Here is a 22,544-nt window from a genome sequence, read left to right as displayed (position 1 = left end):
CTATTATGCTATTAATACTTGTGGTTGCATTATGAAATTATTGTATTGTGTTTTTCAGCTCTACCAGGTTGATTAGGTTCTTCTCTATCCTGGCTACATTGTTTGTCAGCTCCTGCAATGTTTTATTATAATTTTTAGCTTTCTTGCATTGAGTTAGAACATCCTCCTTTAGCTCAGTGAAGTTCATTTATATGCACATTCTGGGGTCTACTTCTGTTATTTCAGCCATGTCAGCCTCAGCCCCATTCTGAACCCTTGCTGAAGAAGTAATATGGTTATTTGGAGAAGGGAAGGCACTCTGGCTTCTTGAGTTTTTAGTAGTCTTGTGTTGATTCTTTCTCACCTTTGTGTGCCTATCTACCTTTAATCTTTGAGGTTGCTGACCTATGAATGGGAGTTTTTGTTTGTTTGTTTCTTTTTAACTATTTGGCCATTCTTTCTAGAGCTGCTGCAGTTAGTTGGGCATCTGCCCCAGTTCCTAGTTCTTGGATCAGTATCTGGAGGTATTACCACTGAAGGCTGTGAAACAGCAAATATAGCAGCCCACTCTTTCCCTTGGGAGCTCCATCCCCAGGGGAGGTGCAGAGATGTTGCTGGCCCAAACACATCTGGAGGAGGTGACTGGAGATCCCGGTTAGAAGGTCTCACCTAGCTAGGAGGAACAGAATTGGGGACCCACTTAAAGAAGCAGTTTAGCCCCACTTTAATAGAGTAGCCATGCTGTGCTGGGGTACCATTTTTGCCCCTCATCAGGGTGGGCTCTCCCAAGCCGGGAGGCTGAAACAGCTACATTGCAAAACAGCAAAGATGTTGGCCTACCCCTCTCTCTAGGAACTATGCCCCAAAACGTTTTCAAACCTCTGCTGCCCAGAGAACATCAGTGGGAGTAGCTGGAGGCTCTGGTTGGGAATTATCTCTGAGATGAGGAGCATATCAGAGTCCCACTTAAAGAAGCAGTCTGGTCACATTATGGTAGAGCCACTGTACTATGCTGGGAGATTCCTTCTGTCCCTTGATGATTTGGTCTTTCCTAAGCCCACAGGCTAGAATGGCTGAGTTGTCCAAACACCAAATACAGTGTCCCACTCCTTCCACTGGGCACTGCATCCCAGAGAGAAATCAAAACCGTCTGCCAGAGAATATGGGAGGGGCCAGCTGGAGGCCCTGATAGGAGGCCCTACCCTGAGATAAAAAATGTGTCAGGGTTCCACTTAAAGAAGCAGTCTGGCCACATTTTGGTAGAGCCACTGTGCTGTGCTGGAGGTTTCTTTCCATAGGCTGTCAGTTTTGTTTGGACTTTCCTAAACCCACAGGCTGGAATGGCTGAGTCATCCAAACAGCAAATATGGCAGCCTGCCCCTGCCTCCAGGAACTCTCTCCCATCCCAGGTAGGTGCAACACCATTGCTGGGGAGTGGCTGGAATTCAAAGCCAGTGGGTCTTATCCTGTGGTGCCATGAAAGTGGGTTCCACAGACTGATGCTGCTCAGCCCCATGGATTCAGCTTTCTTCCTAGGGGTGTTTACAGAGGTCCAAATTCTTGCGTTTTCTGAGTAGCATTCACCTTTGCCAGAGATCCCAGAGCCAGAGTATCTAAGGCTCCTGAGATTCTGTTCGTGCCTGAGTAGTTGCTCTGCTGAGACCATGCAGCTCTGTGTGTCAGACCAAAAGCCCTGGTGGAATGGGTTCAAGAGAAAATCTCCTGACCCAAGGATTGCAAAGATCCATGGGAGAAGTCTGGTTTTCCAGGATCACACATTCACTCATCACTTCCCTGGGCAGGGTAGTTTCTCTTGGCTCTGTGTCACTCATGAGTGGTCAGTGGCCCTGCCCTGCTTTCCTCCATTCTCCATGGGTTGAGCTGTTTCCTTCATGAGTTCCAAGGCAAATACTTGGGTGTTTCAGTTGAAGATGCTGCATTTCCTCTCCTCTTGTTCCTCCATGAGAGCCACACATTGTAGCTGCTTCTAGTCAGGTATCTCTGCACCCTTCTCTGCTACAATGTTTTGATAGATGGTTTTTATCCTGTAGGCTGTCTCATGGCCCAAGATAGCTGTAAGAGCAACAGCCTGCACCAACCACCATGCGCATTTCAAAGAGCAAGGAGGAAGAAAGGTGCAAAGTCAAAGTGACTTTGTGTTAGCTTCAACTAAGGAGTTGTGTTAACTTCAACTGTGTTAGCTTCAACTAAGGAGTCTCCCCAAAGTTCCATCAATACTTCTGCTTACACCCAATTGTCCTGAATGTCCTCTAGTCATTGTCAGCTTCAATAGGGGTCAGGAACTATAACCTTTGTGTTTGGTAACTTGCTGTTTGAATGAAACAGCATCTCTGTTTTTAAGAATGAAATAAAAATAAAAACTGTGGCGATGACCAGTGCTCTTTTGCTACAATAAATTCAAAGATAAAGAGAAGAAGACGGAGTTATTCTCAGGTGAAGTGGGCACTTATTTTCCAAACAAAGCCTTTTAGTGTTTATTTATTTTCAGATTACATGGGAAAAAGTTTTCATTCTGACAAGCACTCCGTTTATGACCAAAGGTTAGTCAAGCTTAACTGAACCTTCTTTTTGACTAAGCCAACCTTGACTTACTACCCTACTCCTGGTTTGAGAAGCTCATTTTCAGAAATCCTGCTAAGATTGCTTAGTAAGGATCTACACATTCTTTACAACTTCTGAAAACTTAGTTCCCCTTCCTTGATATTTAAGTCCTTAGCCTGCCTGTAGCCAGAATCCTGTTAGAAAAAAATCTCTCTTCTTTTTGTATTTTACCAAATTTCTCTCAGTAATTTTTTATCCACTGATCTTTCTATTGACTATAAATCCTGAGTTGTCTGTGTTCAGAGTTGTGATCAATTTTTGAACCCTATTAAAATGGTCATAACATCTACTGCAATAGTATTAAAGTCTTTCTTCCCAATTTTTAACAAATGTCAGAATTAATTTATTTGACAGTTGCTCAGCAGGATGTTTGAGTATAAAACCAGTTTTCAGTTCCCAAGAAAAATGATGTGAATAATATGTAGTTGTATCTGCAAGTGTGTTTGAAAAATTATCTTCTTTTTCAAGTGGGATGAGGGTGAAAGATTATAGAGCCAACATGTTCCTAAAATGCTGAGTCATAATTCAAACCATACAAATCAAAGAGGTAGAATGCTTGGACCCCACCATTTTTAATCTTGAGGATACTTTGATGTCCATGCTCAAAAGTACTGTGAAACTGGCGGGGTGCGGTGGCTCATGCCTGTAATCTCAGCACTTTGGGAGACCAAGGTGGGTGGATTACCTGAGGTCGAGGGTTTGAGACCAGCCTGACCAACAATGGAGAAACTCTGTCTCTACTAAAAATACAAAGTTAGCTGGGCTTGGTGGCACATGCCTGTAATCCCAGCTACTTGGGAGGCTAAGGCAAGAGAATCAGTTGAACCTGGTGACGGAGGTTGTGGTGAGCTGAGATTGCACCATTGCAGTCCAGCCTGGGCAACAGAGTGAGACTCTGTCTCAAAAAACGAAAAAAAAAAAGTATTTTTTTGTTGCTCCTGTGTGTGAGCAAGAAATTTACTAAAACCACAACTGTCATTCAATGCCAAGTCAAAAATGTTTATTTTCATTCTCATTAATATAGGAACAGAGACAAATTAGCTTTAAAGGCACTAACCGAAATTGAAAATGCTAACTAATTCCATTTAAAGCTTACATCTTTTCAGGAGCTGTTTATTTTTGAACATGTGACATTGGAACACAATTCTGTAATTGGTTTGGTTGACTGAAGAAGTGACTTCTTGAATTGGGGTAGAAAAGCCAAGGTCTGTAAATTGAAGATAGACTGCAATATTGAAAGCAAATTTCAGATTCCTTTGCACACTTTAACTTGAAGGTTAACAGATATAATATATGTAGATAAACATATGCAAACACATACAAATATGTAAATATATCTATGTAATGTCCATTTATGAGCATGTCTTGTAAAAAAAAAGAAAGTCAAAGGTCATTTCCCTACTTATTCTTCTCAGGGGAGGTGAATACAATCAGCCCATTTACTCAGCCCTGATTATTTCAATCAGCCAATTAGCTCAGCCCAGTTTATTCCAATTAGCCAATTAGCTTGGTCTAGGTAATTCTGATCAGCCAATTAGCTCAGACCAGGTAAATCCAATCAGTCAATTACCTCATTCTAGGTGATTTCAGCCAATTAGGTCAGCACTTTTGATTTCAATCAGCCAATTAACTCAAACCAGGTAATTACAGCCAATTAGCCAATCCTAGGAGATTAAAATCAACCAATTAGTTTAGCCCAGGTGACTCCAGTCAGCCAATATTTGAGCCCAGATGATTTTAACTGGCCAATAAGCTCAGCCCAGGTGATTTCAATCAGTCAGTTTTTTCTTTTTTTTTTTGAGACGGATTCTCGCTCTTTCACCCAGGCTGGAGTGCAGTGGCACAATCTCGGCTCACTGCAGGCTCTGCCCCCCAGGGTTCACGCCATTCTCCTGCCTCAGCCTCCCACGTAGCTGGGACTACAGGCACCTGCCACCTCGCCTGGCTAATTTTTGTATTTTTAGTAGAGACGGGGTTTCACTGTGTTAGCCAGGATGGTCTCGATCTCCTGACTTCGTGATCCACCCGCCTTGGCCTCCCAAAGTGCTGGGATTACAGGTGTGAGCCACTGTGCCCAGCCAAAAGTAGTATACTAAACATATATAAAACCAAGTTACCTAGTTTCTAAAATGCATATTAAAATAATGGGATGCCAGTTGTTCACATACCAAAAAAGAATTTTTTTAATTGGAATTTTATTTTTTATTTCTTTTATTATTCTTTAAGTTCTAAGGTACATGTGCACAGCGTGCAGGTTTATTACAGTCAAGACCCTCAGCTGCAGGTCTGTTGGAGTTTGCTGGAGGTCCACTCCAGACCCTGTTTGCCTGGGTATCACCAGCAGAGGCTGCAGAGCAGCAGATATTGCAGAACAGCAAATGTTGCTGCCTGATCCTTCCTCTGGAAGCTTTGTCTCAGAGGGGCGTCTGGCTGTATGAGGTGTCAGATGGCCCCTACTGGGAGTTGTCTCCCAGTTAGGCTACTCGGGGGTCAGGGAGCCACTTGAAGAGGCAGTCTGTCCATTCTCAGATCTCAAACTCCATGCTGGGAGAACCACTACTCTCTTCAAAGCTGTCAGACAGGGACATTTAAGTCTGCAGAAGTTTCTGCCGCCTTTTGTTCAGCTATGCCCTGCCCTCAGAGGCGGAGTCTACAGAGGCAGGCAGGCCTCCTTGAGCTGTGGTGGGCTCCAACCAGTTCAAGCTTCCCGACCACTTTGTTTACCTAGTCAAGCCTCAGCAATGGTGGACACCCCTCCCCCAACCTCACTGCCACCTTGCAGTTCGATCTCGGACTGCTGTGCTATAAGTGAGCAAGGCTCCGTGGGCATGGGACCCTCCGAGCCAGGCACAGGATATAATCTCCTGGTGTGCCATTTGCTAAGACTGTTGGAAAAGCATAGCATTAGGGTGGGAGTGTCCCAATTTCCCAGTTACCATCTGTCATGGCTTCCCTTGCCTAGGAAAGGGAATTCCCCAACCCCTTGCGCTTCCTGGGTGAGGTGATGCCCTACCCTGCTTCAGCTCACACTCCATGGGCTGCAGCCACTGTCTAACAAGTCCTAGTGAGATGAACCCAGTACCTCAGTTCGAAATGCAGAAATCACCTGTCTTCTGCATCACTCATGCTGGGAGCCGTAGACTGGAGCTGTTCCTATTTGGCCATCTTGGAACCCCAGAAAATATTTTTTAAAATAACATGTTCCATTAAACTCTTCATAAATGGTAACTGTAGGGAAACAAGAGCTTTCCAACACTTTTACTGTAAGTATAATTTGATGTCATATTTGTATATGGCAGGTTTTACACTGTACATCAGCAGCCTTTAAAATGTGCTACATTTCTTAATATTAGTAATTAATATATTAGTAATTTTAACTAACATATTAATTTTAACATAATGAAGTGGAATCACTTGTTTGGGGTAAATACCTGAGGTTCATCATCTCATACGAAGGAAATTGAGTACATGGACACACAAAAACTTGGTTTAGGAGCAGAGGTTTAATAGGCAAAAGAAAGAGAAAGGAGAATAGCTCTCTCTCCTGAGAAAGAGGGGGACTTCTAGCTGGCAGAGAAGCGCATTGGATTTTACAGACTGCCTTCAGGAGGCAGTGTCTGATTTACATAGGGGCCAAAGATTGGCTGGATCAGGTATGGATGTTTACACAGCTCACAAGGAAGCTGGCTGCCCCACCCTAATCTTCAATCATGCAAATGGAGCATTTGCCAGCACCATGTTGCCTGCTTGTTACTCTACACGTGGTTTACAAAGAAAAGGGAAGATGGAGCCACCATTTTGAACACGTGTCGTTTCCAGGTAGCTCCTTTTCCTATTAGCAAAACTGCAGGCATTTATTCATGCAAGCTTCCAGCTTGCTTATCTATGTCTGCAGCTCAATCTTACAGGCTGCTCTTTGTTAAAAAGAAATAATTTGGGGATTTTTATTAAAAGGAAAACTTTACCAAGGACTATTTTTGCCCTCACTCACTATCTGCCTAAATAATTTATTTATTTATTTATTTTTTATTTTTTTTATTTTTGTTGAGACAGATTCTCGCTGTTGCCCAGGCTGGAGTGCAGTGGCGCGATCTCGGCTCACTGCAGGCTCCGCCCCCCCAGGTTCATGCCATTCTCCTGTTTTTAACTCCTGTATCAATAATAGTTAATGTCATGGGAAATATTTATAACGTATTTGTATGTATGAATAAGCAAGCTAGCAAGTTTTAACTAGTGGTTGTGTTTTATTTATACAAATGTGTTGGGTACAATTTAGTTACATGCATAGATTGCATAGTGGTGAAGTCAGGGCTTTTATGGTATCCATCACTCAAGTAATGTACATTATAACTATTAAGTAATTTCTCAGCATCCACCCCACCCTACCTTCTCACCCTTTCAGGTCAGGTGTGCTGGCCCTCAATGACCAACACAACAAAGATAAATTTATTGTTTTCTGAGACTTAGACTTAGACTTAGAATTAAAAATCAACCTAAGAGAAAAGATGACCCATAAGCCAATAAAACATTTGTTTTATATATATATATATTTATATACACACACATACACAGACATGTATATGTGTACGTGTGTGTATATATATATACACATATATTTGTTTATACTGAAGAAACTTATACAGTGAGTCTTTCCCACTGCACAAACCCAAAAGTAAAGCCACATGGCCCTATGCAATAAACATTATGGTAATAACTTCAAAAAAAAAATTCCTTCAATGAATGTAAATTCAAAAATAAAATGAAACAATTATTTCTCCAGATGTGCAGAAATCAATATAAAGGCACATAAAGACACAGGAAACACAGAAAAGCAAGGCTTATGACACTTTCAAAGGAACACAATAATTCTCCAGTACTCTAAGAAAAAAAAAATTCATTGAAATGACTTTAAAATACTTTAAAAATACTTCAAAACACAGATTTTAAAGAAGCTCAAAGAGAAGAGAAATCTGAAAACCAACAGAAAAATAAATGAATAAATTTAGAGTCCAAATGGGAAACGTTCCAAGGAGATACATATCTTTTACTAGAAACTGAAACAAAAATTATAGAACTGAAAGATTTATTGAAGGAAAAAGAAAATACATTCAAAGATTCAATAATAGACTGGAAGAAACATAAAAAGAATTTTCAAACCTTTAAACAGGTCTTTTAAAATAATAAACTCAGACAAAAATAAGGAGAAAAGAATAAAAAAGAATGAATGAACTTTGTTTCTGACTACATGAAGTCACTACACTTCAAAATTATCAGTGTTTCTCAGGAAGAAAAAACATCAAAAAGTTTAGAAAACCTATTTAAGAAAACAATTGATGAAAACTTCCCAACTCTAGCAATAGAATTAGACATACATATACAGGAAGCTCAGCAAACAAAATACAACAAAATATATTGCAAAACAGACATCAAAATGGCACACGATAATCAGAATAACTAAAGTCAAAGTGAAGGAAGTAACTCTAAAATAAGCAAAAGAAAAGCATCTAGTCATTTATAAAGAAGACCACATTAGATTAAAAGCAGACTTCTCAGCAGAAACTTTACTGACCAGAAGAGAATGGGATGACACTTTTAGAGTGTTGAAAAAAAAGAAAACTGCCAGCCAAAAATTTTATATCAAGCTTGAATAACCTTCACAAATGAAGAATATAAAGCCTTACCTTGACAAATAAATGCTGGGGAAACTAATTACCACTAGACTGGGCCTATGAAAGATGTTAAAAAAAATTCTAATATAAAAACAAGAGATTGATACTCACCATTATTAAAATACATAAAAGTATGAAACTATCAGGTCTTACAAAACAAAACAGAAAGTGAAATAAATCAAATCACAACATGACAGAATTTTATTAAACTACAAAGACAGATAAAAAGAAAAAATAAGACAAGAAAATAATTAACATTATGATAGTAACAAAACCTTACATATTAATATTTACCTTGAATATAAATAAATTAAATCCTTCATTGAAATGTATAGATTTGGTTGGGTGCGGTGGCTCATGCCTGTAGTCCCAGCACTTTGGAAGGGTGAGGTGGGGGTATCACGAGGTCAAGAGATCAAGACCAGCCTGGTGAACATGATGAAACCCTGTTTCTTCTGAAAATACAAAAATTAGTGGGGCGTGGTGGTGCGTGCCTGTAGTCCCAGCTACTCAGGAGGCTGAGACAGGAGAATCACTTCAATAGGGGAGGCAGAGGTTGCAGTGGGGCAAGATCACGCCACTGCACTCCAGCCTGGCCATGGAGCAAGACTCCATCTCAAAAAAAAAAAAAGTATAGATTTATGAAATGAATGAGAAAAAATAATGCAAATCTATGTTGCCTACAAAAATCTCACCTTACTTGTAAGACACATATAGATTAAAGGCAAATGTGTTTATTAACACAAACAGAAACCAAAAGCAAATAGGAGTATCTATACTTACATCAAATAAAACAGACTTTAAATAAAAAAGCTGTAACAAAAAAGGATAAAGAAGTCATAATCCAATAATAATCATTTCAGCCAAAAGATATAACAATTCTAAATATATATGCAACCAACATCACAGCACCCAGATTTACAAAGAAATATTATTAAATCTATAGAAAGAGATATACAGTAATACAATAATAGTGGAGAAATTCAATATTCTACTCACAGCATTAGAGAGACCATTGAGATAGGAATTTTGGCAAATCAACAAAGTATCCCCAAAATCAAAACTATATGAACTACCTACTTAGACCACAGTAGAATAAAACTACAAATCAATATCAAGAGAAATTTCAGAAACTATAAATTTATGAAGAATTTAAACAACATACTCCTCAACAGTGACTGTGTAAATGAAGTAATTAAGATGGTTGACCAGGGGTGGTGGCTCACACCTGTAATACCAGCACTTTGGGAGGCTGAGACAGGTGGACCACCTGAGGTAAGAAGTTTAACACTAGCCTGGGCAACATGGCAAAACCCCATCACTACAAAAAAAAAAAAAAAATGAAAAAATAGCTAGGCGTGGTGGTGTGCACCTATGGTCCTAGCTACTCAGGAGGCTAATATAAAACGATCGTTTGAGCCTGGAAGGTGGAAGTTGCAGTGAGCCAAGACTGTGCCACTACACTCCAGCCTGGGTGACAGTGTAAAACCTATCTCAAAAAACAAACAAAAAAAAAAATTAAGGTGAAAATTAAAAATTTGTGGGAAAAAAGATGGAAATAGAAACACAATATAATAAAATCTGTGAGATACATCAAATGTAGTACTAAGAGGGAAGTTAATAGCCTAAAGGCCTACATCAAAAAAATAGAAAGCTTACATATTAAGGACCTGACATCACATTTCAAAGAACTAGAAAATTAATAACAAATCAAATTCCAAGTTAGAAGAGGAAATAAATAACAAAAATTAGAACAGAACCAAATGACATGAAGTCCAAAAACAATAAAAATATCAACAGAATAAAGAGTTGGTTTTTCAAAAAGACAAAATTGGTGAATTGCTAGCTATAGATTAACCACAAACAGAAAAGAAATCTAAACAAACAAAATCAGAAATGAAAGAACAGACATTAAAATGGATACAACAGTAATACAAAAGATCACTAGAAATGATTATAAACAACTAGACACTCACAAACCTGAAAACCTAGAAAGAATGAATAAATTCATGGAAACAAACAACCTCCCAAGATAGAGTCAGGAAGAAATAGAGTACCTGAACAAACCAATACTGAGTAGCATGATTGAATCAGCAATAAAAAAAATGTCTTGACAAAGAAAAGCTCAGGACTAAATGTACAGCAAAATTCTACCAAGTGTACAAAGAATAATAATGCTCCTGAAATTCTTACCAAAAATTGAGGATAATAAAACTCTTCCTAAGTCACTCAGAGGTCAGTATCACCCTGATACCAAAACTAGCCAAGGACACCACAAAGAAAACTATTATTATATTATTATTTTATTATTATTATAAAAAACAGAGAAATGGAAATCAAACTCAAAGTATTGGCACAGAAAAAAAAATCAACAGGGTAAATAGTCAACCTACAGAATAAAATATTTGCAAACTATGTGCCAGCATATTTGGAACAAATATTCAGAACTTACAAATAACTCAAACAACTCAAAAATATAATAGTAATAATAAAGAATTCTATTGAAAATTGAGCAAATAACATTACTAATCATTTTTCAATAAAGACATACAAATAGCCAACACACATATGAAAAAAATGCTTAATCTCAACTAAAAATAAAACTACCATTTTTTTTTTAAGACGGAGTCTTAGTTGTTCAGTCTGGAGTGCAGTGGTATGATCTCAGCTCACTGCAACCACTGACTCCCAGGTTCAAGCAATTCTTCTGTGTCAGCCTCCCGAGGAGTTGGGGCTGCAGGCAAATGCCACCACACCTGGCTAACTTTTGTATTTTTAGTAGAGACGGGGTTTCACCATATGGCTCAGGCTGGTCTCGAACTTCTGACCTCATGACTTGCCCGCCTCCACCTCCCAAAGTGCTGGGATTACAGGCATGAGCTACCGCGCCTGGCCAGAACTATCATTTGATTCAGAAATCTCATCATTGGGTATCTACCCAAAGAAAAATAGTTTATTATATGAAAATGATACGTATACTTGCGCATTTATTGCAGCATGCTCACAATAGCAAACTTTATATATCAGAAAAGCTTAGTATTCAAAATATATAGAAAATTCAAAGCAAAGGCAAGTATAATAATAACAATAATAATCCAACTAAAAAATGGTCAAAAGACTGAAAAGAATATTTTGCCAACAAATACATACACATGACCAATAGATATAAAAAAGTGCTCAGTATCACCTACCAAAATGCAACTGCAAATGAAAACAATGATGAGCTATCACTTCAAATCTGTTAGGATTGCTAATATAAAAAAAATAGAGAAATAAGTAACATCTGTCATTCATGTTCCTGTGATTTCTGAAACAAATCTTAATATCACCACTGCTCTCACACATTTCAGACATGATGGGAAAAGAAAAGTTAAATGATCTAACATGCAGTTCCTCAAAAATACTCAGAAATATTCTTATATTCCCCCAAAACAATGGAAGAGCAGGCATATCTTGCAGTACCTTATAAGCCATAAGGAGGACTTTAGCTCTCACGGTACCCTCTAAGGACAATCACTACATAGGAGGTAGAGTCCTTAGAGAATTTAAGGGTATGGGACAAAAGATGCTCTTATTTGGGAGCTAGAGAAATAAATGGCTTTTTAGGAAACCTTTCCATTGAAGCAGAGCATTCTATACCACATTTTAAGGTCTGGAATTCTTTTTGACCTTTGTACTCCTCGTCTCTGCTATCTGCTTCATTCATGCTTACCTACCTGAGAAGTTGACTACTGTCTCATGTCTCTTCACATTCCAGGGCTCTTTTATTTGCTCAAAGCAGGAGATCATATCAGAGTTAGAGACAGCAAGGCCTGTCTCGTTAGAAAAATTAGCATGACTTTCTGGGATTCTCCAGTTATCAACCTAGTACTATGTTCAGTAGAGAGGAGAGAATATTATGAAATATTCTAGAAATTTAATTCCAAAATACAGTTTTCTGACAGAAACTTTTGAATATTTAAAACATATGTGACATTTCTGGTTCCTTAGCTCTACTATCCAACACTGAATATAAAATTAATGCTGGATATTGGATTTTAATATTTGTGCAACAGTATTTAATGCCACCGAATTTCTAGAATTATCATTAATCTAGAGTGAAGGACATAGATTAGCTCAAGAAAGGGGAAGTTTCCTATTAAGATAAAACATTTTGAAGATTTTCTTATCTATTCCAATAAACCTTCAAGTTTTTCTTAAAAGTATTGATCTAAATTTATGTAGAGCAAAACATCCCAAAATCATTCTACAAAGGGAGAAAATAGAAGCCTGACAGTGTATTAGAAAATCTGGGGAATATTTATTCTCACCGAGAGACCAAGTTTCTGTAGTTCTCTAATATTGCATCTCTATACAAATTTCACTGAGCAGGATTCAGACATTCCCACTCCTCTTGAGAGAATTCTATGGCCAAAGCCTTGAATGTTAACATTTCCTAAACAAACCCAAACACCCACACATATTTAGCAAATGGCCATGGGCAGAATTGTTAATTTTACTCTAGGTGTTTGAGAGTTAAGAGAGCTGGCTCTGTTTTACATGAGAGACTGGAATTATCCAATAAAATATCGTTAAATAGAGAAAGATTCTCTAATGTATTTTCGCATTCTGAGGAAAGAAAATGAAAAAAGATCCACAAAACCAGTGTAGGTACTATAGTTTTCTGAATAATACAGCATAAAATTTATGGCATAAACACAAGCATATACAGTTTTGAGTGCCATATTTACATTATACACAGTAAGTTCTGTCCAGTTCTCATATGGAGAAGTCACAGTAAGTTAGAAGGTACCTCTCAAATTTTAATGCATACATCAGTGAACTGCAGATTTTGTTAAAATGCAGATTCTAATTCAAGAGATCTGGGATGAAACCTGAGTTACTGCATTGCTAACAAACTCACCAATGACATAAATGATTCTAACTTAAGGAAAATAGTTTGTAAAACATCTAGTGATAGAACCTGGGTTTTGTCCCCATGTATATGACCAGTGAACAAAGATGACAGCCTTCATTTTCCAAAGCAAGATATAAACAAGAGAAACTATTAAGATAAGGGATGTAAGAAAAATGGATGTGCCGTGGTCAAGAATAAGCTGAGGTAAACATCTGGTTCAGCATGACTCAGTGAGTTTGAGTGCAGGTGCACAATTCTGCTCATTATGTAACCTAGTTATGTAAGCTCATACTTGGCTCTGAGCCGCTATTGTGTGTAAGGAGTGCACAGACAGGTGGACAGGAGGGGAAGAGAGAGAGTAAAGCTGCTGACCCTGTACACATGGCTCATGCCCAGGCTTCTGCCCAGAGAGATAATAAAGCCATATCAAAACTACCCACAATTCCTCAAGTGTTTTTCCAGCAACCCACCACTTGCCCACTGACTTATATCAGACCTCAGCTTGGGCCGGAACCTGACACTTGGCATGACAGTGGAGCTTTCAGATTAAATGTAATTGTTTATGCACATTAGTCAGAAAGTCTCTCGAAAATACCTGTTAATAACACAGTTTTTAGAAAGTAATTTTAAAGTGAAGAATTCCTTCAGGAAACATGTTAACCAAGTGAATAAAATGAATTGGACAGATTGGCATCAGGTGCTGATACATATACGAGGATGCAACATGACTTCTGTGAGATTACTGGCCAAACATCATAAATTATTATTATTTATTTATTATTTATTTATTTTGAGATGGAGTCTTGCTCTGTCACCCAGACTGGAGTGCAGTGGCGTGATCTTGGCTCACTACAAGCTCCTCCTCCCGGGTTCACGCCATTGTTCTACCTCAGCCTCCAGAGTAGCTGAGACTACAGGCGCCTGCCACCATGCCTGGCTAATTTTTCATATTTTCAGTAGAGATGGGATTTCATCGTGTTAGCCAGGATGGTCTCACTCTCCCGACCTCGTGATCCAGCTGCCTCGGCCTCCCAAATTGCTGGGATTACAGACGTGAGCCACTGCGCCCGGCAAAAAACATAAATTATAATCTGAATCTAATCATGAAAAACATGTTTTATGCAAAGTTCAAGCCACATATGATGCCCATGTTTTGTAATTTCTAGTAGTCTATTTAAATACTCTCTCTTTAGCATTCTAGAAGGCACATTTCTTTGAATTAATTCCTTTACATACATATCTTTCTAAATTATTCCAGGCTATTAATTCCATCCTTTTTCAGTGGGGATTTTAAAATTATGTTCTTCAGAGAGCTGATGAAGCATTCAGATGGAACCTAAACGGTGCACTTTTCTCCCTCACTGATATCTGAGGACCCACCAGCAACCCCAATAAGAATGTTTTATATCCCTGAAAGATTCTCCCGAAAACTTAAGGGAATGAATAACTCCTCCTTCCACAGGCCTAGTCCAAAGGCACAAAGCCACTTGCACCAGCAGTGTGTGTCAGCAAGAGAGCGGAAGCAGGAAGAGTTGGTGGGAAGACACATACCCCCTGAAGACCAAGAGGGAGGCCATTTGGGTACAGCAGCTGGACAAATGAAGCTCCTCAGCCTCCAGTCGCCTCTCTGTGCATGCCCCTCAGTCACTGATCTCACCTACCAGTAAGTATCCCGGGAGCCCAGTTAACAGGGAAAAATCCACACAGCCTCTCTTGGGCTCTCCGGTCCAAAAATCCAGCGTTGGTCCAAGAAGGCTCTGGCATGTGCCAGGCACTTGCTGATCATCTGGTCTTAGGGGGACGCCTCTAAGCCATTTGATCCTGTTCTGGGAACAAAAAAGGCAGTGGTGACAATCGCTCCTTTTATCATCTCCCTCCAGCTACCCAGGATGGTCCCCTTTTCCCTGTTCTCTCTAGCCTAACCTCAGTTATGGGAAATTCCAAGTGTTCCATTCCAAAGGACATCCTTCTAGACTGCCTCATAAAAAAACCTACAAACCTTAGGCCTCAGGCAAGATATCCGTGCCTTGTCTTGTTTTACAATTCAATCTGGCCACAATATGAATTGGATAATGGGTCCAAATGGCCCGCAAATGGAACATTGGACTTCACAATTTTAACTGACTTAATCAATTATTGAAGATGGCTGGAAAAATGAGGAGAAATTACTTATATCCAGGCCTTTTTTGCACTCAGATCACAACCCGACCTCTGCAATTCTTGCTCACCTGTTCAAATCCTACTCCTCTATTCTCGCCACCAAGACTGCCTTCCTCTTCTCGACCCTACCTCTTTTTCCTCTTTGGATCCTGCAGACTGCTGTCCACCCCTCCTAGCCCCTACCTCTCCCTCTCAACCATCTTCTTTCACCCCCAAGCCTCTTCTTTATCTTCTCAGCCACGATCTTCTCAGTCGCCATCTTCTCAGCAGCCATATTCCCAGCCACCATCTTCCCAGTCAGCAATATCCACTTCTTTTCCTACATCATCCCCTCCTCAGGACAATTCTAGTATTGCCTGTACCCATTGACCTCCCCCACAGCCCTCTCCTGAGGCTTGTAAACCCATCCCACCACTTTACACTCCTATCTATCCTCCACTGCCTGTTAACTCAACCCCCCTTCCCCGTTCAAACCCTCAGCAGGAACCACTTCCAGGTTCCTCCTTCTCTCCCATCCATACTTGCTTAGGTGCCACCTTTAGCCCATGCCCCACCCTTACTTCAGCGCCTGTGCTACAGCAACCCCTTCAGGAAGTTGCAGAGACTGAACATGTTAAGAGTTCATGTTCCCTTCTCCTTCACTGATCTCTCTCAAATTAACGAAAAGACTCAGTTCATTTCCAGAAGACCCTCTTATATTAGAGAGTTTCAGTACCTCACCTAGTGTTATGAACTAACTTGGCATGACCTCTACATTATCCTCTCTGCCACCCTCTCCCCAGAAGACTGGGACCGTATCTGGACCCTAGCTCAGGTGCATGCCAATACAATTCATCACCAGGCTCCTGCCCAGCCTACTGGTGCATAGGCAGTTCCCAACCAGGACCCCACTGGGATTATCAAGACGTGGTCCCTGGATGTCACCATCGAGACCACATGATTGTGTGTCTCCTTGCAGGACTCAAAAAGGGTGCCCATAAAGTGGTAAACTATGAAAAACTTTCAGAAATCACCCAAGGTCATAACAAAAACCCAGCCCTTTTTCTCTCTTAACGCCATGAGAAAGTATACCAACCTAGACTCAGCTAGCCCAGAAGGAACCACTAAACCTTCTCCCTCTATACCGATGAACGGTGTGGAGTTGCAGTAGCTGTTCTAACCTGGTCTAAGAGACCCACCCTCCAGGTTTTGGCCTACCTCTCTAAATAGCTTGAAGCCAGTTCTCAGATGGCCTGTCTGCCTCTGAACATTGGCGGCAGCTGCTGTCCTCGCCCTTGAAAGCCTAAACTATCTCTCCATGCCAACTTAACAGTTTATTCAATCCATAACGTCAAAGAAAGACATGCTAGCTCACCGCAGAGTTTCATCTTTCCCCCACGGCTCCTCCAACTGTATGCTGTATTCATAGAAACTCCGCACATCACCATGGTAACCAGCTCCTGTCTAAACTTGGCCATGCTCTTACCTGAAGCTACCACCGCCAAAGATCCTACACTCTTCTGTGTCAACACTGTTCAAACCTTTCTTATACCTTTTCCAAACCTAACAGACCAACCCCTTCCAGATGCCTTCTTTACTTGGTTTGTAGATGGCAGTTCCTTCCTACATCAAGGACGCCAGCATGCTGGCTATGCTATAGTGTCACCCCCACACACACTGTTCAAGCCAGTACGCTCTTCCTAGGCACCACCTCCCAAAACGCTGAACTCATCGCCCTTATTCGAGCTCTCACTGTAGCAGCCAGACAACAGATCAACATATATTTAAATTCTCATTATGCGTTCCACGTAGTGCACTCACACTCATCCATCTGGAAAGAACGGAGTTTCCTAACTGCAAAAAAAACACTCCTGTCATAAATGACTCTCTCATCAGCAAGCTCCTTCAAGCCGCCAGACTCCTGCAGAAAGTTGCCGTCATTCATTGCAGGGGCCACCAAACCCCAGATAATCCTATTTTGGCTGGAAATCTAGCAGAAAGAGAAGCCAAACAAGTAGCCCTACAACCTGTACAAGGCCAGTTTCTGTGCCTGTCCTCGTTCTCTCTTCTTTACTCTCCAGAAGAAAAGGAGGACTACCAAGCCCAAAACCTTCAAAAACAAGGACCATGGTATGTCAAGGAAGGGCGCTTCATTCTTCCTCACTCTCAAACAATCTCTGTCCTCCAAAGCCTCCACAACTCTTTCCGTGTCAATTACAAACCTCTTCTGCAACTTCTCCACCCTATCCTCACTTGTCTTCACCTTTCCAGCCATATTTGAGAGATTACCCAGTCCTGCTCTGTCTGCCACTCAGTATCACCCCACAGTTCCCTTTGGCCACCACCTTTTCCTACCCACTAAGCCCAGGGCCAGGTACCCAGGCAAGATTGGCAAGTACACTTCACTCACATGCCACCCAATAAATGGCTCTGCTATCTTCTAGTCTTTGTCCGTACTTTCTCTGGATGAGGAGAAGTATTCCCAACAACTTCGGAAAGTAAAATTTCATCACACAAACTCTCAACATGCATATAATTCCCAATTTTGGACTGCCAACATCCATCCAGTCCAATAACGGGCCTGCCTTCCTCAGACAAATTACCCAAGGCATTTGTATATCCTTAGGCATAAAATGGGTTCTCCACACACCCTACAGGCCTCAATCTTCAGGTAAAGTTGAAAAAAATTACCTGTTGTTAAACTCACCAAGCTGGCTCTAGAAACCCTCCAGTGGTGGACAAAAAAAATCTCCCTTTTTCCCTCATGAGATTCTGTGCAACACCAAAGGCACACTCTTTTTATAGTCCCTTTGAAGTCATGTATGGCCGAATGTTGTGGGAAGTCAGCGACCCCGAACAGAGGGACTAGCTGAAGCCGCGGCAGAAGAACATAAATTGTGAAAATTTCATGGACATTTATTAGTTCCCAAAACTAATACTTTTATAATTTCTTACGCTTGTCTTTACTGCAATCTCTGAACATAAATTGTGAAGATTTCATGGACATTTATCACTTCCCCAATCAATACTCTTATAATTTCCTATGCCTGTCTTTAATCTCTTAATCCCATCATCTTTGTAAGCTCAGGACCCTGTGACGATTGAGTTAACTGTACAAATTGTTTGTAAAACATGTGTGTTTGAACAATATGAAATCTGATTGTAAAACATAGGTGTTTGAACAATATGAAATCAGGGCACCCTGAAAAAGAACAGAATAACGGCGATTTTCAGGGAACAAGGAAAGATAACCATAGGTCTGACTGCCTTATGGTTATCTCTATTCTGCAGTCTGACTGCAGAATAAAGCCATATTTTTCTTCCCACAGAGAGCCTATGGATGGACGTGTGAGTAGGATAAATATCACTGAATTCTTTTCCCAGCAAGGAATATTAATAATTGATAACCCTGGGGAAGGAATGCATTCCCAGGGGTAGGCCTACAGACGACCACTCTGGGAGTGTCTGTCTTATGTGGTTGAGAGAAGGGATGAAATACACTCTGGTCTCCTGCAGTGTCCTCAGGCTTGCTAGGATTGGGAAATTCCAGCCTAGTGAATTCTAGTCAGACCAGTTCTCTGCTCATTAACCCTGTTTCCTGTTAAAATGTTTATCAAGACAATGTGTGCCTAGCGGGACATGGACCCTCATCAGTAATTTTGCCCTTGCCTTGTGATCCTGCTCTACCCTTTTGCTTTGTGATCTTTTATTGCCCTTTGAAGCATGTGACCTCTGTGACTCACTCCCAATTCATACACCCCTCCCCTTTTGAAATCCCTAATAAAAACTTGCTGGTTTTCTGGCTTGGGGGTCACCATCACAGTCCTACCAATATGTGATGGCATCCCTGGAGGCCCAGCTGTAAAATTTATCTCTTTGTACTCTTTCCCTTTATTTCTCAGATCAGCTGACACTTAGGAAAAATAGAAAATAACCTACATTGAAATATTGGGGGCTGGTTCCCCGATAGCCGAACTTTTGTCTTGGGGCCTCCACCCTTCCCAGATTCTGAGTCATTCAGGAATTACCTCCCCTCCTTAATCCAGACACAGTCTTTCATTCATGAAGCAGCAAATGAGGCCATGCCCCTCCCTGTCAACACCTCCTTGTCCTCTCAACATAACTGTCTTGCAGGCACAGATGTGTTTATCTGCCAACCCGAGCCTCACAAAAACCTACAACTGAAGTGGACAGGCCCCTACACTGTGATACTCAGCATGCCAACTGCAGTGAGAGTCCAAGGACTCCTCAACTGGATTCATCACACTAGGGTCAAGCTCACCCCCAAGGCTACTCCTTCCTCCAAAACATTAACAGTGGGCAACACTCTCGGAGTACCTGTACGTAATAATAATTTGAAACAAACAAACAAAAACAACCATGATCCATAAAGGCAGGAGGAAGCCAAAGATGGCAACAGGATGAATGGCCTCTGCAACGGATCATCGAATATTATGGTCCTGCCACTTGGGCTGAGGATAGTTCATGGGGTTATTGCACTCCCATATATACTCTAAATATAATAATTAGACTACAGGCGGTTCTAGAGATAATCACTAACCAAACCGCCTCAGCCCTGGAAATGCTCACGCAACAAGAAAACCAAATGCGTGTGGCAATTTATCAAAACAGGCTAGCACTAGACTACTTATCAGGAGAAGAAAGTGGGGTCTGTGGTCAGTTTAATATCTCCAGTTGTTGTCTTAACATAGACGATAACAGAAAAACAGTACTAGGAATTACTTCACACATCAGAAGAGTAGCCCATGTACCAGTCCAAACCTGGAAGGGGTGGGGCCCAACAAACCTTTTAGGAGGGTGGTTCTCTAATTTAGGAGGATTTAAAATGCTGGTAGGACCAGTAATCTTCATCACTGGGTTCCTCCTGTTTCTCTCCTGTGTTATCCCACTAATAATAAAAGCCATTAAAACTCTTATTGAAACTAAAGTTAGCCGCCAGACAATCCAGACCATGCTCCTGCTACAATGACACGATGGATACCAACCCATCTCTCAAGAATATCCCAAAAATTAAGTTTTTATTTTTCGAAGGTGCCCATGCCACCCCTATGTCATGCCTGAAGTAGTTATTGAGAAAGTTGTCCCTTTTTTCTATAACCAAATAGACAGGAATGAAAGATTCTGCCTGGGGTCTGAAAGCTTAAGGGAATGAATAACTTCTCCCTCCTCAGGCCCAGTTCCAAGGTGCAAGGCCACTTGTGCAAGTAGCATGCATCAGCAAGATAGCAGATGCAGGAAGAGATATGGCCAGGAGACACATTTCCACCTGAAGATTGAGAGGGAGGCTGTCCAGTACTACGTAGCAGTTGCGTCAGACTGGGACGCTTCCTTTTTACAGAGAACTATAAAACCCTTGCCCTGTCCTTACTTGGGGCTGACACCATTTTAGGATTCAGCCCGCCTGCACCAAGGTGCTCATTAAAACAGTGTGTTGCTCCACATTGCCTCGTCTTGTCTGTTGGCACGCTGTCAGGGTTCGAACCAATATAAGAGCCTTGCAATCCCCACCTGCCCAAGCTGATCTGTCAACAAAGAAAATACTTTCGTGCCGGGCATGGTGGCTCATGCCTGTAATCCTGGCCCTTTGGGAGGCCGAGGTGGACGGGTCACCTGAAGTCAAGAGTTTGAGACCAGCCTGGCCAACATGGTGAAACCCCATCTCTACAAAAACACAAAAATTAGCTGGGCATGATGGCACATACCTGTAATCCCAGCTACTCGGAGGCTGAGGCAGAATTACTTGAACCCTACAGGAGGAGGTTACAGTGAGCCACGATCGCGCCATTGCACTCCAGCCGGGGAGACAGAGCAAGACTCAACCACAGAAAAAGAAAAAAAGAAAAGAAAAGAAAATACTGTCAATACTTCAGGGTATAAACTCAAGGTGAGTATTATTTGTGATATGTAATAAGGCTGGATGGAGAGAGTTAAGGCTCTGATAAATCGGGGAGAATTATTTTAAAGAGATCCTTTCACTGTTATGAGAAGAAAAGGGAAAAGGTAGTTGAAATATTCTTGTTAGGCAAAAGCATCAGAAGTAGAAATGTAAATGATCACAATTCTAAATACATGACATTCTAGAAGAAAATGTGAACAGTTTTGACCTGGGACACACTTATCTAAAAATCAACCATTTTTTTTGTCTTCTCTAATTCCTTCTCAGGTGAGATTATCTGAACAAATCACCACCTTCATCTTGAGAATGTATCTTTAAAGGCATTAGGATAGACCCTCTGAAGGAATTAGACTGCTCCTGCAGGACCCGGGAGACACCCTAAATACTGTGAGTGCCCCAACTGCAGAAGTGGGAAAGGGAGACCCTCCTCTCCTAAACACACACCCCCATACAGGGTGGAGGAGGCAGCAGGGAGGCCCTGGTAGCTTGCTGAATCCCAAAGCAGCCCATTCCTGCTGGGCACCACAGGAATCCATCAGGAGGGAGGACAGAGGAGCAGGGTGTAAAACACCAATGGGAGAAGGACTTCCCTAGCTCAACTTTGCAAGAATCTGAACGAGGCAAGAAGCCTCCTGGCCAGAACTCAGGGGAAGGCGAGAACATGGCTTGCAGACTTCACAGGCAGGGAAAAACTAAAGCCCTGTTCTTTCCCAGCTGGGAGGCAGAAAGCCTTAAGAAATTTTCAAGCCCAACTTGCCTTCCACCTGGAAACAGACTCGGGGCTGTTGTGGCGGCAAAGTGAAAGTGAGACCCGCTCTTTGGTTTGCATGGGAGCTGAGTGAGGCTTGTGACTGCCGGCTTTCCCCCCACTTCCCTGACATCCTGTATGACTCAGCAGAGACAGCCATAATTCTCCTAGGTACAAAACTTTAGTGACCTGGGAATCTCACCCCCAGCAGCCACAGCAAGACCCGCCCAAGAAGAGTCTGAACTCAGACACATCTAGTACCTCCCGCACCCAGTGATTCTTCCCTACCCAACCTGGTAGCGGTAGACAAAGAACATATAATCTTGGGAGTCACACCACTGCACTCCAGTCTTGGAGACAGAGTTTTGCTCTTTGAAAAGAGTCTTTGAAAAAAAAAAAGTCCACAAAACACCAAACTATGCAGGCAACAAAGAGCATGATGAATGCAATGGTACCACACATTTCAATATTAACATTGAATGTAAATGGCTTAAAAAACTCCACTTAAAAGACACAGAACTGCAGAATGAATAAAAACTCACCAATCAACTATCTGCTGTCTTCAGGAGACTC

At 41.2% G+C, this 22,544-nt stretch overlaps 1 protein-coding gene across 1 annotated transcript in view; it reads right to left on the bottom strand.

The window, feature by feature from the left end:
- Positions 1–11,068: 11,068 nt before the first annotated feature.
- Positions 11,069–22,544, bottom strand: part of LOC100587377 (zinc finger protein 91-like) — a 53,409-nt gene continuing 41,933 nt past the window's right edge. The window contains exons 5-6 of the transcript XR_004031977.1: positions 14,829–14,993; positions 11,069–12,082 (exon numbers count right to left, since the gene is read on the bottom strand). The gene's annotated coding sequence lies outside the window, so the exon portion shown is untranslated. The remainder of the gene's footprint in view (positions 12,083–14,828; positions 14,994–22,544) is intronic.

The sequence above is a fragment of the Nomascus leucogenys genome, chromosome 10 (assembly GCF_006542625.1).
Source record: "Nomascus leucogenys isolate Asia chromosome 10, Asia_NLE_v1, whole genome shotgun sequence".
Classification (NCBI taxonomy): Eukaryota; Metazoa; Chordata; class Mammalia; order Primates; family Hylobatidae; genus Nomascus; species Nomascus leucogenys.
Note: the sequence above shows the minus strand (reverse complement) of the source record. Positions and strands in the feature narration are given on the sequence as shown.